This window comes from Pteropus alecto, unplaced genomic scaffold (genome assembly GCF_000325575.1).
Source record: "Pteropus alecto unplaced genomic scaffold, ASM32557v1 scaffold171, whole genome shotgun sequence".
Classification (NCBI taxonomy): domain Eukaryota; kingdom Metazoa; phylum Chordata; class Mammalia; order Chiroptera; family Pteropodidae; genus Pteropus; species Pteropus alecto.
The window spans coordinates 2,484,304-2,509,613 of NW_006431925.1; the positions used below are offsets into that span (position 1 = coordinate 2,484,304).

Sequence of the window (25,310 nt, forward strand, 5' to 3'; positions counted from 1 at the left end):
TTGTTCTGTAGATTAGCTGTAATTTTGATGTAGCCATGGGAGGTGGTAAGTACACCTCTTTTCTACTCTGCCACCTTGACTGGAAACTCTTTTTTTAATTTTCTGGCATTTTCAATTTTCCATGAAATTTTGTGGCTTTAAGCATGGATTTCTTCTTTTCAGAAGAATATGACATAAGATAGTCGCACAGTATATCTCATTGGCTTCTTGCCTTTTCTTTATGTCTCTTGTATGGAACGCTAAGTCCCTATGTTAAGGATGTACTTATCATGAAATGAGAATTTTGGTTAATGGTAGAAAGTACTTTACCTATTGGCTTTTTACCTGTAATTTAAGATTTAGGTATGTGCTTCTAATGATTTTGTTCAGTAATACTTAAAATGATTATGTTACTGACAAATTTGGAGTGAATAATTAAGTTTGACTCACTATATATTTTATATTATGTCACAGTGGAAAAGAGCTCTTAGGAACCTGGAATCGTACATTAAGAAAGATGATTGTTTTCTTCTCAATCCCATAACTTGGTGATGAAGGTATATTCCTTTGAATTTAAGGAATTGAGCATCCTATCATATGTTTTTTGAAGTAAAAACTAAGAAGTCCTGATTTTTTGTTAAATAATGATCTGTTGATGTTAATATGTTATACACACTTCTTGGATTCCGCAGTACATTTTTTGAGAAGTTAACAATCTACAGCCATTGGCAAATGAGCAATAAGAAGTCAGGCACAAAGAGCCATAAAGTACCTGGGTCACTGGGAGGAGATTTAATAATTAGCTACAGATGTAAGATATTGCCAAGAATCTCAATATATAGTGTCCAAAAGGTATTACATGTAAACCTTAGCTCAGAATCTTTCCAGTAAAGTGACATTTCCCTCCTCTTGGTAATCATAAACTCTCTATGGTCTCATGATAACAAAAAGGAAAGAAATCCATGTCTTAAAAAATCTCAGGAGCATTGATTCCTACTGACATTAAAAGAAGAGTTGATATGACATCTTGAACATTTTACAAAAAATAACAACATCTATATCCCATAAAAAGGAAGCCAAAACATATAGGTTTTCATTGTAAAGCAAAACAACTAAAAATATCAAAATCGTATCATATATGACAAAATGGAAGACTTCTATTCCTTCTTCTAAATGGAAAATATAACTGTATTATTTGTGTATCCCTCTTTTTAGGTCATGCTGACATGGGTAATACCTAGTCTGAGGTAGAAAGAATGCTATTTTAAGAGTTCTAAGTTATTATAAAAAATATAAGTTATTATAAAAATCATTCCAAATATGGAGAAACACTTTGAGTGGTGTTATAAGGAGCAGAATACAGATTTGGAAAATATTGTGATGATTGCTCTCTAGTTTGTGGATATCTAAGTCATTGATATGGCTCCAATTTTAGGAGAATGCTGGAGTAGAGAGCATATTAACAGAATAATAAAAGGAGGTGGGAGTTGGAAGAAAGACTTAATGGAGATACTGCAGGAGGCATGTGGGCACCAAACAGTTATGACTGAGCAACCCAATATGATTTTTAATGAATTTCATTCTAAGTTTTTGTAGATGCTGAGCAGAAACTGATGAGCTTTTTCTGTGCTGGGTGTAGAAAATTATGGTTGTAGGAAATTCTAAACTCCTGAGTGGGTTTCCTATTAGATTTGTTTGAGGGGAAATGACAAATTTCAAGATACTAGATTAGAGCTAACATAATGAAAAAGTCATTTATTTTCAGATGGATTGTACAAATATGAGAAGTAGCAAATTATAATAAGCAGAGCCACCTTTTCTCATGCCCACTTATTCAGGGTTATCTATCTATTAATCGCATGTTACCTTAATTGCCAGGGGGAAGAGACTATGTTGTTTGGCCTTGCTCTTCACAGAGTACAGTATTACACTGTAGAAATACTTATTCTTCTCTGCATGGGAACTTTTAGCATAAAGTAGCTATTAGACATGGTAGAAGTTAAATTCTCTCTTGGTTTGCTTATTGGTCAGGTTTTTAATTGTTTCCTACTTGTTTATGTCAACTTTTCTGAGGGTTTTTATAGAATCAAAATGCAAAAACCTTTGAATCAAGATCTCAAAGTTACAATTTCCTCTTTTCAATAACTCGTTACGTAAGTTTGACAATTCATTTCTTCATGACTCCCTTTCTCATCTTAGAAGAGAAAATAATAACTGTCACTCATCTCCATTCTTACTGACATTGTAAAGAATTAATTGTTAGTGACTATAAAACACTTTCCAATTAGAAAGCAATAGATGTTCTTTAAAATAAAAATAGTATTTTTCACAATACTATTTATACTGCCTATTTTTATTGGTGGAAATGTTCATTTATTTATGATATATTTTAAAGAAAATGAAATATTTTACAGGGGAAAAACAGATATTTTCACCAAAGAAATAGTTAAAAGCTTCTCACTAGAGTTTTCATTTTTATCCCTTTGTGTACAGACTACATGTAATAGTCCATACTTTCATTTAGTAATTTTCATAACATTGACACAAAAATGAAAGGAGTTAGAACTCATATCTTGTACGTATTTGACAAGGTCTAACAGAATTGTTTGCAAAATTTTATTGAAAATCCCTGCTTTCATTTATCAATGTTAGCACAAGCCTCAGAAATCAGTGGTATGGAATTCTTGTATAATTTAACTCTAGGAGAATTAAGTGTGCAGGTGTTCAGAGAATAGCCTATTTTTCTAAGTAAATAAAATCTTTTGGAAGAAACTATACTATTTTATTACCTTATAAAAGAATATTCAATTGGTTTGATTCATCTGTAAAAGAAAAAGAAAAAAATATATATTGCAAAGAAGGAAATGAGAAACCAAGAAACAAAAATGCAATTAGTTGCTAGTGATCTAACAAATTTGATTAGTTAACAATCTAGAATTGCTCGAACAGCCACAACAAGGAGTTTCATAGTTACAGTACTTCTAAGGTTGCTATATTAAACAAGGGCCTATGCACACTTAAGCTAATTTCAAAGATTTTAATTTGTGAGCACTCTTCTCCTTACTATGCATCACAACAAATCCATACCACAAACATTGCTATTTAGAGAGTGGAGAGAAACTTAGGGAAGATAGTTTTTATAAAAACTTGAAGTGTTTCTTTCCTCTCCACTCGTTAGCTGTAAATGTTCCTAGACAAATGAGTTTCAAGTGCATTTTGAAAGGTGTATACAGAAAGAAATTTAGTTCTTTCCATTTTAATGGCTTGCAGTCGTGATGGAAGTTTTTTTTTTTTTTTTTTGTTCTTTTCCTTTTAGCCAACCTTAACGCTTTATACAACATTTCGAGCTCACTTATTCTTGTTCTGCCCTCTGTGGCATCAGAGTACCGATCAGCACCTTCTATGTAATAATCCTTCACGTAATTGAAAACCAACTTGTTTCCCCAGCCTATTTTCCAACTTAAATAATATTAGTTCCCTTAACCTTTCCTCTGAGATTCTATTTTCCAAGCTATTAATCATGTTTATTGCTTGTCCTTAAACCTTCTTCAAGTTTCCCAAGGTCTTTTTAACTTAGTGAGTCCAGGCCTATACATGGCACTGTGATTGCGCTGCGAGAATTACTCCTCACACTGTATGCAATGTTCTTCTGCTTCTGTGTCCATGTAGTTCGAATTGCTAATTCACCTTTGAAATGTGACTCTTACACTATTCTAGTCATTACTGTCGCTTTGTATTCTTTCCCATATAATGATCAGATTTTATTTCTATCTGCATTTGTTTAATTCTAAACCTTTCTGATTTTAAAAAAACATTTTAAATTAGTTATTTTGTTTAAAATATGGTCATCCTAACCATCTTACCTAACTTGGTATTTGGTTTTTTTTGCAAATTATATGTTTGAGACTTTAAAATACACTTATAATTTTATATCAGAAAAGACACTGATATAAGATTAAAAACAGACTCAAACATTTCTTTATTTGGAAACTTTCTGTTTCATGTGTGGTTCACTTTTAAATGAAATGAAATTGAAATCAGAGGCACATATTCCTTGTGTAGCTATAATTGCCAAAACATTTTTCATTTCCAATTTTATCATTGCCACCTTCTACACAATTATTTCCTACAAACTTTTTAGCTGTATTGTAGACTTTGTCTCCTCCCACAATGGGGCATGTTTAGCCCATTAATACTGAGACCACTTAGCACACTTATTCTAATCTTCCTTACATTCTTCTCTCTAGTTTTTCAACACAAGAGCAATAGGAAATATAATTTTATTTCATTTCCATCTTACATTTTCCTTCATATGATTTCTGCAGATATTTTTTCCATGCCTTACGTTCCAGTTTTCAGTCTATTTCATATGCCATAACAAATGTTCATGTATTATACCAATATATGGCAAACGATTTTTTCTCTGTCAATATATTTTAACAGCTAAGTAGACCATGCATTTTACAAACACATCTACATAATGCAATGCATTATTTAAAAATGAGTCATATAATATTAAATTTTCCTATAACTACCCAATTAAACTAGTCTAAACCTGATTTGCTGGAAGAAGAAAAATTACCTTATAAAAACAGAGATATTAAAATGTTGAGGTATGGTTCCTTTCTTGTCATGGACAAAAATCTACTGAGATTCTGATTCCTTGAGCTAAGATCTGTCTATTTTTCTGGAGAAAAAAATAGATTAATTAAAGCCTTGAATGTTTATTTCTCACCTTTTTTTACTGAATTCCAAACAGTGCATTTTGACATTTATGTAATCTAGAGCAGGAGTCCTCAACCTCCAGGCTGTGAACTGGTACCAGTCCGTGGCCTATGAGGAACTGGGCTGCATAGCAGGAGGGGAGCAGCACGAGCCAATGAACCTTCATCTGTATTTGAAGCTGCTCCCCAGCGCTAGCATCACCACCTCAGCTCCACTTCAGATCCTCAGGCATTAGATTCTCATAGGAGCACTGGTCCCTGGTGCCAAAAAGGTCAGGGACCACTGATCTAGAGATTCCTCTGAGTCTCTTTTCAGTTCTGCTGAATCTTAACAATTCTTGCTCTGGCTTTAGATTATAAATTGATCTCATCTTTATGTGCCTGTTGTTTAGAGCATTTTGTCTTAACTTGATTTCTAGGAATCCAGAAGGTATATGAAATTCTTAAAAACTAAATACAAATAGATGAAATCATATGCTAGTTTCCACAATTCACATGTTCGTTTAATCTTCACAGTAATTAATATTAAGAACTTAAGTATAATGTTTAAATTGGATAATGTCATGCATAATCACAACAAGCCATGATTAGTTACCACTGTTATCATCCCTGTTTTACTGAGATATGAAGTGGTCCCACCTCTTGATGGCGTATATAGAGGTTACAAATGGTGAAGCTGGGGTTTCATCCCAGGTACTAAAACACCAGAGTCTGTGTACTTCTAACTAAATCACCCAGCAGAGCAGATTGGTGTTTAAGATGCAACTGATATCAGGAGGCACACCTAACTGATTCCTGATCAGCTATTCAGTACATTGCTTGTTAATTCTCTTTGGGGAGACAATAAAGCCATCAGTGTTTTTCTGTACAGTTATTTGTCAGTTTTCTAAACAATTTATTGTATCATTAGTTTGAAAAATATGGTCACATTAAGTGTTTACATTCCTTTTTAATTGATCCCACAATAATGATATATTAGAAAAGTCTGACCTGCATTTAAAAATAAGACTAATTGACACATTACATTTTTAAACTATATATCATTTCACCAAATAATATTGTAAAATAATTAAATCTTCATGATACATTATAATTTATTTATCAAAAACTTTAAAATGAAATCTCATGCTGAATAATTTTAATAAACCATTTTATAATTAAGAATTCTTGAGACTATTTTAATACTAACTTATCATCCTCAAACTATCTTTTATCAAAGGCTGAATTCCTTTACTTTCCATTCTAAATCTAAAACTAGGTAAACCAGTCCTGGCACCAATATTTCTGATCTCATTTTTCATGTCCAGATAAATTGTTAAGTATGTATATGGGGCAAATGCATGATCTTTTTGGCAGTCTTTTAATTTAGACTGTTAGTATAGGGCTTGCTTCAGAATTTGATACGCATTGGCAAACCTATAGTGAAGGTTTAGTAAATAATGCAATCACAGCAGCAGCTGGGCTTTAGGTATGCCAACAGTCAACTTAGAGCTTCCTAGGCTGCCGGGGCAGGTGTTAGTGATCTAAATGAGGTTGGTGAAAAGACTTTTATTACTTTACAGTAATTCTGGCAACTAGACCTATGTTCCTGCCATTCCAGTCTTGGTTCCCACTTTGTTTTCTGCAGTTTTCCAGCAGGTTTTTAAAAGTTTTATATCACCCCCAACAGCTTTACTACCACCTCTCTCTCCAGGCCAGATGAAGAAGTAATGCACAAAATTGTAGTACTTTATTTTGCAGTATACATTAGAAGCCTAACCATAATTTAACCATCTTGCCAGTAGTTCTTTTAATAACAAAGTGACCCTAGCCATAAGTGCAAACTCTACTCTGTTTTGTAATAAAAGTGATGTATTATCTTTTCTCAAACATTAAATCAACAAAATTGATGGAGAGTCTACTGTGTATAAGACATGTTTATAATAACTATTTAGGAGTAGTTTTCCTGTCTTTAAGGAGCTTAAAGACATTTGGAGAAGCAAGCTATCAACTATGAAATAAAACTAACAATAGATGTTAGCAATTGACCAGTGCCAAATTGATGGTTATAGATATCAAGTGCTATAGAATTCTCAAGGTGAAAATATACAGAAAATTCACATAAATAGACTCTGTGGACTTGGTAAGGCGTAAAGATAATTAGAATTTAGATAAAATCTAAAGAGATATAAACATAATATAGAATTGGCATCTATTCCAGTTTATTTGCAGCAGATGGCCTGTGTATGAGAACAATGGGAGATAATATGAGGAAGTAATGAAGCAGTGGTGATGACAGAGTAACAGTAATTATAGTAACGGTAATAATATTAAAATAGATAAAATGTGGGAGCTTACTATAAGTTAAACACTATATTCTAGATAGCATCTAGTTTAATTCTCAGAACAAAATAATATAGCAGGTAGATTTTCTAAATCTTATGTGTTAGGAAATGGAGGCTTGGAAAGAGTAAATACTTGCATAAGGGCAAGTTTCCATAGTGATGACACCAGGGCTTGAATGCAGAGCTCTTTGATGGTAAAGCCATTTCATTTAGCACGGTTTCACTTCACCATCAGAGGAACAACTTAAGGCAAGGGGGCACGAGGACACAGTTGGTACAAAATAAAATTCTTTAAGAGGATTAATTTGTCAGATAGAGATATAGACATATATGTCTTAGATATGCCTCAGATAGACGTATCTGTATTTCACATAGATGTATATTAGAGCAAAGAGAGACCAAAAGTCGTTTAGTGTACCTTATACTCTCACCTCCTCTTCTATATCCTTGTTCTTCTCAAATATGGCAGGCACCTTAGGGCCACTATACTGGTTGTTTCCTCTGCCTGATTTGGACATGTTGCTCTTTCTTCCTCTGGATGTACACATGGTTCATTTTCCATTTCTTTTAAAGTTTTACTCATATGTCACTTTTTGAAGGGACCTCACTTGATATTCTATAAATTATAACCAGTGGTGAACCTTTCATCCCAAGTACTGAAATATCAGAGCCCACGTGCCTCTAAGTAAACCACCCAGCAGGGGAGAACTGGCATTTAAAATGCAATTGCTCGTCTACAGCCATGCCACCCTGAACAAGCTGGATCCCTTCTGATCTCGGAAGTTAAAGAGGGTCGGGACTGGTTAGTACTTGGATGGGAGACCACCTAGGAATACCAGGTTCTGTAGGCATAAAAAATAAAAACATAAGGGATTGTAAACTGACAAGGTCTTTGCAATCTGTGAGGTCAACCAAGGGTTGCCTCGCCTAAAAAAATAAAATAAAATAAAATGCAATTGTTATCCGAAGACATACCTACCTGGTTCATGATTAGCTATTTCAGTACATGGCTTATTAAGTTCTCTTTGAGGAGAAAATAAATGAAAGTCTTCATCAGTGTAATCATACCTTCCCCAGCACTTCTGATCTCCCTTATGTTATTCTGAATTTTCCTTTTTTCCATAGCGTTTTCACCTTTTAATATATTCTACAATTTAGCTACTTATTATGTGTATTGCTCATCGTCTCTCTCCCCTCTCTAAAATATAAACTCCATAAAGGCAAAAAATCATTTCTTTTTTATTCACTGTTATATACAAGAGCCTGGAAGAGATTCAAATGCGTACAGTTGCTGGATAAATATTTTTCAACTGAATGATCGTATTACTAAAATTTATTACACAAATAACAAATACTCATTATAAAAAATTAGAAAATATATAAAACATAGTAAAACATTTAAAGCAATCATAATCTCACCAATAATAAATATTATTAATATTTATGTTATAATTTTATGCATTAATATATTTATTACTAAAAATTAGTTTTAGAGCTATTCATTTTAAAAAAACATTAAACACCCAAATCAAAAGGATTTTTTGATTCTTTTATTTGGAAGAAATATTTATTACTGTGCATTTTAATTATTCAATTTGACTTTTGTTTTTCACAATTTAAATGTATTTTACAATATTTATGTCTTTAATTTGAATGCAAAATATAATTAAAGGTATGATGCTCAGTAAGATTTTTACAACAAACATGAAGGCAGTGTTTAAAAATATCCAAATGTTTATAATCCCAAATGGGATTTCAAAGGAAAAGCTTTCATTGAGATGAGGCAAAAAAGATGAATGTAGAAATGATACTACTGCTAAAACACTCTAAATGTCCAGATCGGTAAACTACTCAAAAACCTTTCGATATTTCCATTGCCATATTTATTTAACTTTAATATAGCATTCAACACCTTGATCAGCATTTATTATTTCTACATCTCTCTGTCTTGTATATTATTTTTCTCTAAATCATTCTCCATATTGAAGGGAGCAATATATCTGATATAGCTTAAAACCAAATATGTGACTTCCATATATATGAGAGCCTTTACAATTTAAACTAAAAGAATAAACTAGTAATAAAAATTAAGAAATTTTTCGAAAAAAAGACTAAATATTACAAACAAAGTTATAATTAAAGTAGATAGGGTGCTTCTGGAGAATGAAACACTGAAAAGTGTTTTGGATTATGTGATCAGGTAAAGACTTTCTGGGCGGGTGGAGTTCTAGCTGAGAAGTGAAGGATGAGAAAAAACTCAGCCAAACAAAGAATCTGTGGAGGAGAGCTCTAAATCAACAAATCTTCAAAGGAAAAGCCTCAAGGTGGAAAACACAGTCAGCAAAATGCAACTAGAGCTCATTGAATAAAAGAGAGCAATGTGAGTTGAGACTGGCGAGGCAGATGACTGCAAAATGATAGAAATTCATAATCTCTAGTAATGAGTTTGAATTTTACTCTCTGTGAAATTAGAAGTCCATGAATGATTTTAATCTAAGTGTTACCTTATCTAATTTAGGATTTCAAAATTTTAATCAAACTTACATGTTATTGTATTGGGCAGAGGAATAGCTGGAACTGGATATACAAGATTAGAAGCTATACTTTGTAGTTAAAAATACTGTATTATATATTTGAAAGTTACTAAGAGAGTAGATCTTAAATGTTCTCACTACACACAAAAAATGGTAATTATGTGGTTATGTGAGATGATGGATATGAAAAGGAGCCTTACTGTGGTAATCATTTTGCAGTATAAAAAAAAGAATGATTAGAAGCACAGTGATCAGATGGCCTACCAAGATTTTGAATCTTAAGACCAAAGTTGAAAGAATTAACATATTTAACCTAATTCCTAATACCACACCGTACATTTAAATAATTTGAAAATCAGTTTATTTTCATACTTACTATTTTCATATTACATCAAAACATAATGTTGGCAATTATGTATAAGAGTAAATTACAACCTATTAGCAGTTTTTAGATCAACTTTATGTCTTTAGATAATTAAATATCATAGATTTTTTTTTAATGACTTCTCCATTTGTGGGCAAATTAATTCATCTTTTATTTGGCAAAATTATGTCTTCAATAAAACTCTTCTGTAGTGATTACATTGTTGAATTATTAGTTTAAAATGTTTTCTATTTCCTTTGCACATAAAAACAAACTTAATCAGGTAGAGTTATTAGCAGGTCTCTTTTTCCAAACACTTGTCAAAGTTGATCTATTGGATTCTGGTTTCTGGAGTTGTCAAGTTGATGTTGAGAACTATAAAATACCTCTAGTTATTGGTTTTCCTTGTGGGGACCTAGTTTTCTGCCTAGACCTTTGTAGGTGTTTTTTTTTTTTTCTTGACATTTAGTAACTTTACAGTGATAAGTCTTACTGTGCTCTTATATGTAAAAGTTTTATAGGTAAATGAGCTGTTTTCTTTGGTAGGTTAAAAACAATTTGTGTTTCTAAAGTTTGTTTTCTTATGCCAGAGAAGAGTTTTGCTGTAGTTCAAATTTGACTAAACAAAGTAATGACAGATACTTTGTTTACACAGTTCCTGTGTTTTGTCTGCATCCTAGATATTTTTACAAGAATGAAAATAACACTTTTAATTATATATGTTTCTAATTTTAAATTTTAAATCTATAAATGAATATAAAAACTAAATATTACCTTTGAAATAAACAAAAACAATGTTCAAATTATTCTGAGTAAATGATTTCAAGTAGGTGAAAACTCATAAATGGCAAAATGAAAAATAGTTATTTAGCTAAGAAGTTACAAGTGATTGTGTACATATATCTGTTCAAATGATTTGTGATGGTGATTTTATATCTTGCATTTTCCAAAAATTTTTGATAAATGTGAATTTTATAATTACAAAATATATTCATGTTAAGGAATTTTCTTTGAGAAAATATGGTTATTTATAATGTTTGGCAATGTTTTGCTTATTGAAAACGGTGTTTTGTGACAGCCATGAAATTAAGCACTGCCTCACTAAACCCTATGTCTAAGTCATAAAAATTAGGCAATTAGTCAAAAGGAAATGAAATAAAACTAGTGTTTTCTAATTCCTTTTTGTTATGTTTCCATGGAAATCAATGGCTCGGTCTATTTGAATGTTTAAAAATAAACTAGAATCATTCATCTGATACTTAAAACATTTACTGGATATCAATTATATGCTAATTATAATAATAAAAAATATATATTTCCCTTTATTCTAGTGTTCCTGAGATGAAAAATTTAGTTAGCTAGTGGCTAGAATTGATTGGTAGGTGGGAAATTATAAAATCTTTTTGTGAGGTCTTAATTAGAACCTTGGTAGTTAAGTTCACTTGCCTAAAGATTATTAAATGGAAATTCTCTTTTTCAACATGTCCATTTGTACTTATGAATACACTTTTGCTGTTATGATTGCTCACAAAATGTTTGACCAAAATATTTGTAACAGTAGCTCCATCTACTTAGCTCATATGTATTGGGAGAAATTTATTCTAAGGTTTTAGGCAGATGCTTTAATTTGTTTCTAAATTATACCAGTTAGGATTATATTCAGTTTTGTGAGAGAAATGCAAAATAACTGTGATTAAAAGAAGATAGAGAAGTTTATTTCTTTTTCATAAATAAAAGGCCAGAAGTAGAGATAGTCCTGAGCTGGCGTCGTAGTTTTCTGTCGTGGTAGTTATTTAGGCTTCTTTTATCTGTGCTTGGCTGTGCATGTATTTAATTTCTAGGGTCATTTCATGGTCCAAGGTGGTAGTTCCAGCTCTGACATCACATATCAATTTCATGAGCAAGAAGCGTAACAGTTATGCTTACCTCCCACTGGCCTGAGTGTAGTTGCAAAGTATAGGAGTAAATGTAATCTTTAGGCTAAATGAAATGTATCCTATCAAAAAATGTATCCTATATTTCTAAAGAATTTGAGACATTGATATTGGGGAGGAAAATTCTGGCAAAGACCATTGTTAGGCACATATGGAATTTGATACCACCTTATTTCTATACATGGGGTACTTCCCAAATTAAAAAATCTATAAGGGACTTGACCCAGGGGTTTTTTTCTCCGTTATGCTTCTATATCTTATTTTCAACATGGGCGAGTAATCGCATTGAAACATAAGGCAAATTATATCATTTTCTGCCTGTAAACTTACAGTAACTCCCATCTCATTCAGAATAAAATCCATTCTTCACCATGGCTCTTAAGGCCCTCCATCATATTGGCCCTCACTATTCCTCTAACCTCCTACCTCTAAATCCCTTGCTTATTTTTCTTTTTTTTCTAAATAAGCCAGATATGTTTCCAAATTAGGATATCTCCATACCTTGAGAGACACTTTTCTTGACCACCCAGTTACTCTCAATCACTTAACCTGCTTTATTTTTCTTAACAGAAATATCAGTCCCTCAAGTATTAAGTTTGAATTTATTTTTACCTTCTCTCACTAAAATGTAAACTCCATGAAAGCATGGAGTTTTGTTTATTGTTATTTTGTGTCTATTCCAATTATTCAATTCCTTTAAATAATGGCCATCCTTTTACCTGTTCTCCTAATCAGATATGAATGTCTAATACTTATTTTTTTTAAAAGATAAATGTTTTTATCTGTGAGAACTATTTTTCTGCAAAAAAGAGACATGATCTCTATAATAATTTTACTTACTCTTCTCTCATCCACTAGTTTTCCTATCCTTTTTCTGTGTTACCTTTAGAATACATTTACTTAACTTCCTTCCTTTTAATTATCACTTTCTAGCTTGTTTTTTCTTTTCTGATCATTTGTTTCTAATAGAAATTCTCTTAATCTATGACTCTTCTGATTTAGGAAATTTTGTTTAATATTCATATTACATATTTCTGAAGAGGTTTTCATCATGAATTAAATATCTATATATTAAGGTTAACTTCTTACCACTATTTCCACTGCTGTTTATCTTTCCATATATTGAAGTCTGTCTCAGTCTATTCATTATTTTGGGCTAAGCTTTTCCTCAAGTATGAAAATAATAAGATTTCTCAGTTTTAAAATAGCCTCATATGTCTTTTTTTTCTCTCATGACAGTATGAAGTGATGTCTTTTTCTCTCAATTCCATGGAGATCTGAATTCATTGTTTTCTACCTATTTTTGCAAATGAAAAGTTTAATGTTAATTTTTTAGTTTTTTATGCTTTTTCGAATTTGAGACCTATGTTTTAAATATCAAAAATATGACACTGAAAATCTATACAGAGTAGATAAGGATGGCAGATACCTTTGAAGGAGATTCCTATGAGGAAGAACCTGTAATTCTAGAGCAAAGTGAAAGCTGTCCTGAATGTATTGGGAAGAGATAAATCACCAGGGGTAGATGGGATACAGATAGAATTATTTCAAGCCACAGAGACTGAATCCATCATAATCCTAACAAGAATATGTCTACAAATATGAAAAACAAAACAATGGCCTGCAGACTGGAAACATTCAACATACATCCCCAATCTTCAAGACAGAAAATGCCAGAGTACAGTAAATATAGGACCATTGCTCTAATTTCCCATGAGAGGAAAATGATGCTCAAGGTGATGCAACAAAAGCCTCTGCTTATATGGAGCAAAAAATGCCAGATGTTCAAAGTAGATTTAGAAAATGAAGAGACGCCAGATATCTAATTGCAAATATTTATTGGATCATGAGTACTTCAAATAATTTCAGAAGATATTTAGTCTATGTTTATAGACTACAGGAAAGACTTTGACTGGGTGAACTGTGAAAATCTATAGGTTTCTCTGAAAGAAATGGACATGACTCAGCCAGCACTTGATTGTTCTGATGCATAACCTGTGTTGGAGACAGGAAGCCACTGTCAGGACAGAATATGGAGAGACAGAATGGTTTTCTATAAGGCAAAGATGTCCAACAAAGGTGCATTTTATCTCCCTATTTGTTTAGTATATATGCAAAACATATATAAAACTGGGCTAGATTCAGAGGAAGGAGGAGTGAAAATTGGTGGAAGAAATATCGATAACCTAAGATATGCAGATGACATCATCTTTTTGGCAGAAAGTAACAATGATTTGAAACAACTTGTTATGAAAATAAAAGAAGAAAGTGCTAATGCAGGACTATATTTGAACATTGAGAAGACAAAAATATCATGATTACATAAGAAATATACAAGTTTAACAGAGATAATGAAGACATCGAAATTGATAATAATTTTGCTTACCTTGATTCAATCATCAATTCAAATGGAGATTGCAGCCAAGAAATCAAAAGAAGGCTGATACTCAGAGGGCAGCAGTAGAAGAATTAAAAAAGATTACCAAGAGCAAAGATGTGTTATTAGCAACAACATGGATGGACCTAGAGGTTATTATGCTGAGTGAAATAAGTCATACAGAGAAAGATAAATACTATATGATTTCATTTATATGCAGAATCTGAGGAACAAAAAGAACAAATCAAAAATAGACTCACAAATATAGAGGAAAATCTGGTGACAGAGGGGAAGGAGGTTGGGAGGCTGGGAGAATAGGAAAAAGGGTTAAAGATAAACAAATCAGTAGTTGATAGATGGTTATGGAGATGGGGAGCACGACATACGGAATGCAGTTAGCATTAATGTTTTGGCTAGGCGGAGAGCCAGAAGAGAGAAAGAGCAATTAGGGGGATCGTTTTATAAACTATATAAATGTCTAACCAATGTACTATATACTTGAAACATAAAATAAAATTTAAAAATTAAAAAAAAAAAGACGTATCATTAGAGACCAAGGTTAAGATCACCCATACCCTCGTATTTCCAGTTGTGAAAGATGGACAGTGAAGAAGGCTGATAGAAGGGAAAAACTGATTCGTTTGAAATATGGTATTAGAAGAGAGTTCTATATATACTCTGGACCATTAGAAAGACAAATGGGTCCTAGTGCAAATGAAGCCTGAAACATCCCTGGAGGCAAAAATGACAAAACCAAAGCTGTCCTACTACAGGCTCATCATGAGAAGGCAGGGTTCTTTGGAAAAGGCAATAATGATGGGAAAAATGGAAGTTAGGAAAAGAGGAAGACCACAAAAAGAAGCCATGGGCATGAGTCTATAGGAGCTAAGCAGGGCTGTTGAAGACAGGACATTGTAGACATCACTCATTCATTCACAGAGTCACCAGGAGTCAGAGCCGACTCAATGGCATGTAACACTAGGGTGAAATCTCTCATTGGCCAAAATGCAAAATAGCTAATGCATCTCTTCTTCTTTGTTCCTGTGGATTATGGAGAGGGCATCAGATACCTCATGTAACACCTAAAGAAATCATCTTTTATCTTTAATATAATTTGTTATCCCATTTATGTAGTTAACAAAGTCCATCCACTCAGCTCTCTTCTGACTTTTTTCATGTCAGGGACACCAACATATTCATATCTGTTTACTTTCTCTTTAAATTTAGACTTTTGGCTGCTAAGCTCTTCCTGCTCACCTCACCCACCCCTCCCCCACCTATTTTGCTTCTGTTTCTACTGATTTTTTTTTCCCCCAAGACTACTGAGCTCTTCGAAAATTTTAGATTATTGCCACTTTAAGTTGTTTTCGTTTCAGCAGAATCTTAGCTAAGCAAAGAGAAGGTGATTATTGTTGGGAGTTGAAGATAATGAAGGTATACTCAGGTTGCTATATTCCCAGAATCTCCACCTAAAAGGATAGCTTATTAAAGCAAGATACTGAGATTAAACAAGCTATGACTTTTTGTCTTCCTACATATTTGTAAACAAAACAATAAAATATAACATATTTATATTAAGAAAGTTTATTGTCAATGATTAAATTATTATATATAGAAATTATTTGTACAATAAATTAAGAAATAGTGAAAATGATTTCATTCTAGAAATAATGAAAATGATTGAAATTTAGTTTAAAAGAAAGATAAGAACAAAAATAGATTTAATTGTTAAACACTGAGCAAGTACACTGATGTTATTATAAATCACCATGACTTTTACATGTGAACTTTTGAGCAAAGAAAGGTTAACTTAATTATTCTGTTCTGGCAAGCTTTTTTTTAATATGAAAAAAAGAGGGCTTGCTAGGAAATCTAATTAAGAAAAATTCATGGATTTCAGAGAAAGATGATAGCATTAGAATAGACTTATAAAGATATTCTTTAAAAATCTGACATAAATGATCGAAGAAAGACAAAGTTGCCTAAAACTGTTTTAGCATCACTGAAAATAAAAATTTTTTTAACCATGAGATTGAGTCTCATGAAATTGCTTATATTTAACCATTTTTGACCTAAAAAAGTGGCAGCTTTATAGGGCTTATAAACTTAATAAAAAACACATCCTTAGGGAAAATTCTGCAGACACACTATATAGCATGATTACATATGATGAAAAAAAACACAAAACTCATAAAGAGACTATGCATTGTTGTAGGACGTCAAAAAGAAAAAAAGTACAGTGAGGTTTTTTATAACACAACTACCTAATTATAATTTTTTAATTTGAATTAAACATTAAATTTAATGTTGCCTAGATTACTTGTTCAAAACAATTTTTTCAGAATGGGTATGTGTATGCTATCTTTTCATAATTCCTGAGTATTTTAGAGTATATTTTTTATATTTTAGTACTATGATATAAGAAATGCATATATAATCTTTTTTTTTCTTATTTATTTAGTAAGTGAGAATCAGCTGATGAGCTAGTTGACTAGCTAGGAAAATTGAGACAACCTAGTTGAGTTTCCAAATGTCTTTGGAGAATCAAAGGTTTATTTCTCTAGGTGGAGGAACGAAGAATAAAATAATATTTCTTACATTTATTATTTCATCCAATAAATATTGAACACATACTATATGCTAGGCACTATATTAATTTAAGACCTATGTATTCAACAGACCCATGAGATCTTTTTGTCTTAATATCTTTCTTAATATCTTTTCATTTGGATGACAATTAAGACTCAAACCTACTAAAATCTTCCCCAAATTTACTTCTTCCCCTACCAACTCTTTTTTGTTTGCACAGAAAATTGTATATCCTGGTGCTTTTATTTATCATTGTATGTTGAACATTTTACATATCACTAAATAGTCCTCTAAAACATATTTAATGGCAGTTTGATAATCTAATGTTCAAATGTATCATTATTTACTCAATCACTCTCTTAAAGTGACAATAGCTTTTAGATATAAGTAATTGAAACCCACCCAAGTTAGCTTAAGGGGGAAAAGATAAGCTGCTATAAGGATACTGGAATGTTTCACGGAATGAATAGAAAGGAATGCAGAAAGTGATTAGAATGTGCAGTGGAATGCTCCTGGTAATATTTTGTCTCTATCTCTTATTTCTGCTTCTTTGCACATCTCTGCCTCCTCATCTCTCTGCAGACTGGCATTCTGCTCTTCAGTCCACCTGGATAATAATAGCCTGGCACAGTTTCTGAATTTTTACACTCTTTGCATTCAAAATATCAGCCCAAACTAAACCAGAATTTCTAGGTGAGAAAGACAGTAAAACTGACTAAGTTTGGTCATGTGTCTACCCTTATTTAATCAGCAGTGGCCAATGGATCAAAGTCCCACTTTTATTTTTTAATTATTTTTTAAAATTTCCATTCCCCTTTGACAACCATCAACTGGTTCTCTATATCTATGGGTATGTTTCTGTTTTGTTTATTCATTTTTTAAAGAGTGCACATATAAGTGAAATCAATGATATTTTTCTTTCTCTGTTCTTTCATTTAGCGTGATACTCTCTAGGTCCATCCATGTGGCAAGATTTTATTCCTTTTTATTGTTGAATAATTATTTACATATACATATGTGTGTGTGTGTGTGTGTGTGTGTAATCTTTTCATATGTCTTTTGCCATCTCTATGTCCTCTCTGGAGAAATGTCTATTTACGTCCTCTGCCCATTTTTTAATTGGATTGTTTGGTTTTTTTTGATGTTATATTAATTCCTTACATATTTTGATATTAACCCTTTATCAAATGCATCATTTGTGGATATCTTCACCCATTCAGTAGGTTGTCTTTTCATTTTGTTGATGATTTCCTTCACTGTACAAAAACTTTTTAGTTTGATAAGTCGTTTGTTTAATTTTTCTTTTGTTTCTCTTGCCCAAAAAGACATATTGAAAAATATATTGCTAAGAGTGATGGCAAAGAATTTACTGCCTCTGTTTTCTTCTAGGAGTTTTATGGTTTCTGGTCTTACATTTAAGTCTTTAATCTATTTTTAGTTTATTTTTATATATAGTTTTAAAAGGTTGTCGAATTTCATTTTTTTGCATGTGTCTGTCCAGTTTTTCCAGTACCACTTATTGAAGAGACTGTATTTACCCCCTTGTATATCCTTGCTTCCTTTGCCGTAAATTAATTTACCATATAAGCAAAGATTTATTTCTAGGCTCTCTATTTTATTATGCTAGTATCATACTATTTTGATTATTGTAGCTTTATAGTATAGTTTGTAGTAAAGTAGAGTAGAGTAGAGTAGAGCAGAGTAGAGTAGGGTAGAGCAGAGTAGAGTAGGGTAGAGCAGAGTAGAGTAGAGTTTGATATCAGGGATCGTGATACCTCCCAATTTGTTCATTCTCAAGTTTACTCTGGCTAGTCAAGATCTTCTGTGGTTTCATTTAAATTTGAGGTTTAGTTCTAATTCTGTGAAAAATGCCAATGATATTTTGATAGGGATTGCATTGAATCTGCATATTGCTTTAGGTGGTAAGGATATTTTAACAATATTAATTCCTCCAATCCATGAGCAAGGTATATCTTTCCATTTATTTATATCTTCTTCAGTTTCATTCTTCAGTGTCTCATAATTTTCAGAGCATAAGTCTTTGGTTAAATTTATTCCGAAGTATTTTATGCTTTTTGATGCAACTGCAAATGGACTGTTTTCTTAATTTTCCTTCTAATTGTCTGTAATTGATGTATAGAAATGTGACAGATTTCTGTATATTGATTCTGTATCTTGCAAATTTACTGAATTCATTTATTAGTTCTAATAGTTGGTAGAGTCTTTAAGGTTTCTGTATAAAGTATCATGTAATCTGAAATTCTGAGACTTTTACTTCTTTTCGATTTGGATGTTCTTTATTTCTTTTTCTTGTCTGATTACTGTAGATATCCTTACATTTTGAAAAAATGATGGTGTATTTTATATGAGTTATAGTTTTCAGTCATGGTATTATATTTCCTTTTATATTTTTCTCAGTTTTTCCTGTCTGGTTTTCAAATTTTTTTAGATTTCTTTCTAACTTAGATTTTCTTTCTCCCAGTCCATACATTCTCTATTTTTAAAAATATCCCTATCAAATTGTCTTCCTCCTCACTTGCTATATGAATTAATTTTTTTCTCTTTATACTTGTTTATATGAAATTCTGTTTCTAGTATTTCACATTTTACTATTTTAGTTCCTTTATCTTATATTTTATTTTCACAAATGAAAAATAATCTTCCCAAAGCAATTATTGAAATCATCAAGTATGATCCACTTCTTTTGAACTTTACACACACACACACACACACACACACACACACACACTTATATGCTCATTCCACCATAACTTTATATTACTCTAGACTTCTTTTTCTATAAAACCCATCAGTAGCTATAAGTTTAATTTTTATGTTAAATGGCTTGTGCAATTTCTTTTGCAAATATACTTTTATTGTACTTGTTGTGCAATGAGACCAACACATAAGAACAACCATATGGCAAACATTTCTTTGACATATTTAGTCAGTATATAACCTATTAAGAAGTGTCAGAAGAATATTTCTTCAACTTTTCATCTTCTTTATCTCTTCTATTTAATACTAAAATCTAATAGTTATTTGTGCCTGTTTTATGTGTTCTTTCTTGCATTCTGTTCTCCAAATTATATAATTCTGTCCCACTCATTTAGAATCAATATCCAAATTTCATTTAACTTTGAATCATGTAATTTTTATTCATTACCTCTATTTTGTCTTCTTTCATTCTTGACTTTTTTTCTTGTGGTTCTTCATTTCAATTATTAAAAATTCACTTAATTTATTCTTGACAATTGACCTTTATTGACCACTCAATCTAATAATATAAACTAGCTCAAAATTGAGTCTTTAATTTTTAAATCATTTTTCTTCTCAATCTTCTCCTAGTAATATATAATGAAAGCCTTTATTAAATTTAGTTTATCTTTGGTTCTTTTGTTTCAATAAAGAATAATTTTAGATGCATATATATCTTCATAAATTTCTAACACGAACACTTATACATTATTTTCTTATTTACATGTGCAGAACTCTGTCTCTTGGTATATAATTTCAGAAGTGTGATATAGTAACTAATTCTAGTAAAATTTCAAAAGAAGTAATTTATAATAAGGTTATTAATAGTATATAGATGCCTCCCAGTAATAATTAATGACATATGTAGAACTCAATGAAAAGAAGTTTGACTTTAAAAATAATCTAATTGAGTAGCTAGAAAAATAATTGGTGATTTAAGAATTATTATAGTCTTCTCAACTAGATTGAAATATATATATACAAAAGTAGACTTGCAAAGGAAGATATTTACCAAAATATGACAATGGATCCAGATTATTGTTCTTGATCAGAAATATTCAATAAACTAGAAAATATTGTACAAAATCGATTTTTGTACATGCTCATAAGTATTTATTTGCTATAGTCAACGTTCATTGAAATCTTTTCTGTTTCTGTGACATTGCAGCCTTCTAGTTTTGTTTTGTCAAAATTGTCATGAAGAGATCTTAACCTAAAAAGGAATCCAGAGGGCTTGCAGGAGAAGCTCTTATAACCTGTGTCCCACAGAGAACCCTATAAGAAAAGCTCTATGTTTACTACAAAGTGCTAAAGTGTAACAAGCCTTTCCCTTAACTTCCTTTTCCCCTCTATAAAGTACTTTCCTCATCTTTATCCTGGCAGAAATTTCTGTTCAGATTGTAGTCCATTCTTTTACCAAATGATTTTTTTTTTTTTTTTGGTAACAATATCTGGTTACTTTTATTTACAGTGGACAGTTGATAGTTTTTAAAGTTTTTATTATATTTACTTCACTGGCTCATTTTATTTCTCTAATTTGTGTGTGGGTGACATTCCCTAGGGCTCAGTGTTTCCGTGTCCACTGTAATTCATTTCAGCCGCCCAAGATTACTGCTTCTTCATTTTTCCATTATAATAAATGCTGTTCTCTTTGGTTTAGAAATCCAGTGTCAAATTTAAGATTATATCTATATTTTCTTTATTTTTTCATCGTTCCTTTCATAACTCTTATGTGATCAATGACTAAATTGTAAAAAATATGCATCGTATTGACAAGCATCATGCTTGTCTCATTTCTATATCCACCATCTATTTTCTAAATTCATTATTTGATTCCTGTATTGCAAAATTCTAGTCTGATCTTTAGTGTTTTTTTTGTTTGTTTTTTTTTTCACTACTATCCAAAGCAGGGTAAATGTAACTACTGGAAGAAATTAACTATTAATGTCAACTTTGAAATATCTAACTTAGTTTGGAGAAATGATGAAAGATGGATATAATCATTAAATATATTAGCTTGATCAATTTAATACTTAGAAACAAGTAAATTTTAAAACGTGAGGGAAAAATAGGCTTGTATGAAGAGACAAACAAACAATATAAAAACAACAGAAAATAAAACAAAAACATTAAGGACTATTATACAAAAGACAAGAGTAGACCAATTTAAAACAACCTGACATTTATTAGAAATAACAGGAATTATACATTTATACTCTGCAGAATTTGAAACAAAGAAATAAAATATAGTGCTTTACTTCAGATATTTTGTCTGGAAGACATTATCTGAATGATTTAAATACCTTGAAATTTATTTAGACTTACTGTATATCTAACATATGATCATCTTATTGTATAAAACATCCTATGTTCTCTTAAAAAGAATGTGCCTCGTGTAGTCATGTAAATTAGGTTAAGTCAGAACAAAATTTTAACAACAGAACAAGAGCCAGTCACCTACAGAGAAATGAAAATATGCTTTATATCGTTTTAATACCTGCAACCTGGTTGCAAGAAGATGATGGGATATTATTAAAGTATTAAAGGAAAACAACTCTGATGTAGAATTTTATATCCAACTAAAATGCTATTGAATATTGAGAATATTAAAAAAATTCAATATCAATTAGCTTGATATATAAAAATATATACTAAAAATATTTTAAAGTACTCAAGAAAAGCAAACAGATGGCATTTCAAGAGATGTATTATGTTCAAATCATAAAATATCTTAATAAAATTTATTACTTATTTTCTTTTTAATAAATGTTTTATTGATGTTTTGCATGCATAGAAAGTAGACACAGATTATAAATATATATTTTAATGATATATAATAAACATTTCAATGGATATCACAAAATTAAAAGAAAAGTAGACTACAAATTTGCAATAAACATGTCACAACCACCTAGGTCAGGAAATTAAACATTACTAGCAACCCAGAATCCCTTTCAATTCCTTCCCAGGAGAGTTTCCTCCTACCTTTTCCAGGTAATTAATATCCTTATTTTCAAGGCTTTGTACCCTAGTTAGTAGATTAATTCCTGTAGAATTGATATTTATGATTTTATTATTAATGGCATCTTTTTCAAATTTTATTTTTGTAAGCTTCCTTTCTCTGGAAAATGAAAATACAGTTTCCCATATTATCTGATAGCTAACTATGTTGTAAATTTATTCATATATTAAAATAGTTTATCTATAGATTTTTAAGATTTTCTATGAAAAATGAGTTTCATTTCTTCCTTTCAAATTCTTGCATCTTTTTTAATCCTTACCTTTTATACTAGCTATATTGTTAGGTATAATATTGAACGAAATTGATAACAGAGGATATAATTTTCTTATTCTCAGTATTAGGAGGGAGATGTCCAATATATTACCGAGACAAAAGATGTTTGCAACAGCCATTTGGAGATAGCCTACCCTACATTATGGATGTTTTTTCTGATTTATAGGTTTCTTCTCTCCTCCCTTTCTCCTCCTCCCCCTCCTCTGTGTTTTGCAGATATGTGATTTTATTTTCCTTTAAAAATAAATTTGAAAATAAAAAAGGGAACAACTTTTTTTAATCTTGATTGTTACTATCTTATGTTTTTACATGACTTCTATTTTTATTGTATGTGGTTTACTGTTTGGTTTTTAGCTTTTTTATGTTTCTTATTTTGTTTTTACATGACTTCTATTTTTATTGTATGTGGTTTACTGTTTGGTTTTTAGCTTTTTTATGTTAAGTTTCTTATTTTGTTTTTATCTTGTTTTTAAGATATTTAGAATATTAAATTTTGCCTTCCTTTTTCCTTTTTAATATATACCATTAAGGTTATACATTTTCTTGAGTTTTAATGTCATATTTTCATTTGCATTCATTTAAAAATGTTCTCTAATTTTCATTAAAATTTATTTTGCGACTTGCGGGTTATTTAGAAATAAATTGCCTGACTTTAAAACATTGAGGGATTTTTAAGTTGTCATTTCTAATCGATTTATAGCTTAATTCACTTGGTATTAGCAAATGTATTATTTCAGTCCTTTAAAATTTGTCACAACTTGCTTTATGGAATAACATATGGTTCATTTGAATACATTAAATTTACACATCAAAAGAATGCATTTCGCAGTTATCGAGTACAATTTTCTATATATATTAATTAGATCAAAAATTTTAAAAGACATATTTGAATCTTCTAAATTTTTACTGATGTTTTTTCTATTTCTTTCAATAGTTAATATAAGAAATAGGTAAAATTCCTGAATCATTATGTACTCGTGTGTTTCTCTCGATATTTCTTCCTATTACATACAATTTTTAAAGTGCCATATATTCCTGGTATACTGCTCCTTTTTCACTATGAAAGATATTTCTTTATCCCTAATACTCATTCTTGCCATAAAATGTATTTATCTCATGCTGATATAGCTATACCAGCTTTCTTTTGTTTGTGTTAATTTTAGGTCACTAAAATTAGTCAGACAGCAATAGGGTAACAAAAGAATAGGGTCCTAGCCTAGCGACCGCCCAAAGAACACCCTATTGGTAGGTAGAGAATCCCTCCTGCATCCCCAGAGTCAAAGGACAGGAGGGCCATAATCTTAGCTGATTAATCCTTCTACAAACACCTGCGCAGAAGATACTACCCTAATTTGCCCACAATCCAAGCCTCATTATACTGTCACTATAATACTGTGTTTATGCCTGGAAGTTCATGAATCTGATTATAGCAGACTGAATTCTGGGTAAGCACACACACACACTAAGCAAAGAGTTATATTGCAGCCAAGTGTCAATCAAAATGACCTCACTTCCAATCATCTAAGAACGCTTCTGTAACTCCTCATCGTGGCCCTAACATAACATAGGCCTCTCCCTCTCCTAGGGTTACAGCTTTCTATCTTCCCTGGCTATAACCTGTGCCTACCCGCACTATCTTCATTTCCACGTAGTTAGCCAGATAAAGGCTTGACCCGTCTTCTACCTCATAATGTGCCTTTAATAAACAAATATTTCTCATAAAAAAAAAACTAACTAAAACAACAACAACAACAAAAACACACCGTTACCGTTGAGACTATTGGAGTTCGAGTAACACACACCCCTAGGTTCTTGTCACTGATGAAGAAATGAATTTCAACTCAGTTCAATTCAGCAATGTTTATTAAAGGCACGTTATGAGGTAGAAGAAGCATCAAGCCTAAAACTAGCTAACCACATGGAAATGAGGATCTGTTGGAGATGGGGGAGAGGGTAGGTTACAGCCAGGGAAGATAGAGAACTGTAACACCCAGGGAAGGAGAGGTCTGTGTTTTATTAGGACCGGGATGGGTGCTTACAAAGGCACTCTTAGGTGATTGGCAAGTGAGGTCATTTTGATTGACACTTGGCTGCAATATAACTCTTTGCTTAGTGCGTGTGCGCTTACCCGGAATTCAGTCTGCTATAATCAGATTCATGAACTTCCAGGCATAAACATAGTATTATAATAACAATATAATGAGGCTTAGATTGTGGGCAAATTAGGGTAGTATCTTCTGCGCAGGTATTTGTGGCCGGATTAGACCAGCTAAGATTACCGCCCTCCTGTCCTTTGACTCTGGGGTTGCAGAAGGGATTCTCTTAACTACCAAAAGTGTGTTTTTTGGGTTACAGCCAGGGAAGATAGAGAACTGTAACACCCAGGGAAGGAGAGGTCTGTGTTTTATTAGGACCGGGATGGGTGCTTACAAA

At 31.6% G+C, this 25,310-nt stretch overlaps 1 pseudogene; it reads left to right on the top strand.

Moving 5' to 3' along the window:
• The first annotated feature begins 7,759 nt into the window (after positions 1 to 7,759).
• On the top strand, positions 7,760 to 7,878 carry LOC112475590 (annotated as a pseudogene).
• The last annotated feature ends 17,432 nt before the right edge of the window (positions 7,879 to 25,310 follow it).